Here is a 2,127-nt window from a genome sequence, read left to right on the forward strand (position 1 = left end):
CCCTGGGGCCCAAAGATTAGTAGTTCATCTAGTATGTGGCAAGAGAGAGAAGAAAAAAATCTTTCCAACAACATGGGCCTGTAGTGAACTTCCTCTTTTCTGAATTAAACCCAGCCTGAATCACCTGAGTTACATCCTGTCTCTTACCATTTGCTAATTTTTTTCTAATGTTCACAAAGAATAAAAAAAAAAAAAAGGTGGGGAGAGACATCAGTCTTTTATACCATCAAAAGGAGACAAGAAAAGAACAACATTCTTCTATATCTCTCCCAAGGCTGGGAAGTGTAGGAGATTAAAAAAAAAGGAGAGGGGGGTCACGATAAATACATGCTGTTTGAGCAATCTTATTCCCCTAGACTGGGGGATGTGTACCCATTTTCCAAGTATTTTGTAATGGCCTTAGAGCAACATCAGCAGTGGGGCAGAAAGGGTAATGTCAATATTTACAGGCAAGCAGGCCAACATTTCTATCTTGGATTAATAGAGAAGAGAGTGAACTAGAGTCTCATTTACCAAGCTTCCCCGACATTCCAAAACGTCACTTAAGAGTCCATCACATTTATACACCTACATTGCCAAGCAGAGGTAAACTTTCTTTGTCTCCAGCTCTGAAAAAGAAAAATGTCTATTACACTCACCACAACCTTCCTCCCTCCATCCACATCTGCTGCTCCAACAGATTCTTGAGTAAATAATTTCAAACACTCTTCTGCAACCAATAGGCAAGTTTTGAGGAAAAAAAATGGCTGATATCTCTTGTTCACTTCAATTCAGTGTGATGAACACAAGACAGATTTGGGATACAAGCAACTTTCTGGCAGGTGGGGGAGCACTTTGCTGCAAAGTCACCTCTTTGGGCCCTCCCCAGTGCAGGTGGTGTTGGAGGGTGTTGAAAAAACCTGATGAAGTATGTTGTCACGAAGGTCTGGACTCAGACAGGAAAGCCATAGGCAGGTAAGGGAACCTAGGCTGACCAACGTAGGTCTTTGGATTTGAATGTCAGGCTAACATTGACTTTTTGCTGATGAGTACAAAAATGTTCTCTCACCTGCCTGACCTGAGGTGGAGCTTTCACTATCTGGTCATCTCCATTATAAAATTGCTTCTTGGGCACTCAATTTCATGACATATTACCTAAGACATATTTCTAGGACACAGCCAGTTTCTTGAGGCTAATAGTTATTTATTCATCTATGCATATAATAAAACTCAAGCATCATATTAAAAAAAGAAGGGAGGGAAAGAAGAAAGATGTTTCTTCACCACCAACGTCAGGCTGAAGGAGCATGATCAACAATTCATTAGATGCCACAGAATGACAGAAAGTTGGATAAACTACTGGTCAGTCATGTCATGCCCACCTTGTCTGTATTCCTTAAGAAACATAAGGCACTCCAATAAGACAGACCCTATTTTCCAATGCCAATATTATTAAGGAGTTCTACTTTAAACCAATAAAATATATATATTAATAAAACCACCTTCCAACTTTTCCATTAAAATGCCATCACCACCATGATTTAATGGGGAATATAAATGTCACTTCAACTTCAGGTTCAATTCAAGGCAGATTACGACTAGGAACAATCTGTCACAAATTTTTGGTACATTTTATCCTGTTTTGTGACAAAACACCAAACAATTAGGCCACAGGGTACAGGGAGTAGAGCTCAATAAAGTTCTAAAGGTCTAAAGAGTAGTCTGTCCTTTTAGTTTGCGGCTAATAAATATTTTATTGTTGTTTGGAGAACACGTAAGTGGAGATAGCAATTTCCTTTCTGTGACTATCCTAGAAATGGTAGTTACTTCTTGATGAGTGGAAACAAGAATTTCCTTTTAGGTACTTGCCTGTGACTAAAACTTCACTTAACTATGCAGCCAGTATGCTCCTAAAAGACTGGGCGAGAGATGATCTCACACTAGCTTTGGTCATGTATCTAAAGAAATAAATATTAGACTGGGAAGCCTTTGTGAAGAAAATACTTGTTTCCATAGCTAAAGTTTTCTGCAATTTATGGTTCTTCATGGTTTCATAATTTAGAGATCAGTTCATGGGAAAATATTCAACTCAATTTTCTAAGGCACTTTTAATTAACAAAATGCCTTGTCTTTCCAACAATATGAGGA

The sequence above is a fragment of the Lynx canadensis genome, chromosome B2, assembly GCF_007474595.2.
Source record: "Lynx canadensis isolate LIC74 chromosome B2, mLynCan4.pri.v2, whole genome shotgun sequence".
NCBI classification, from domain to species: Eukaryota; Metazoa; Chordata; class Mammalia; order Carnivora; family Felidae; genus Lynx; species Lynx canadensis.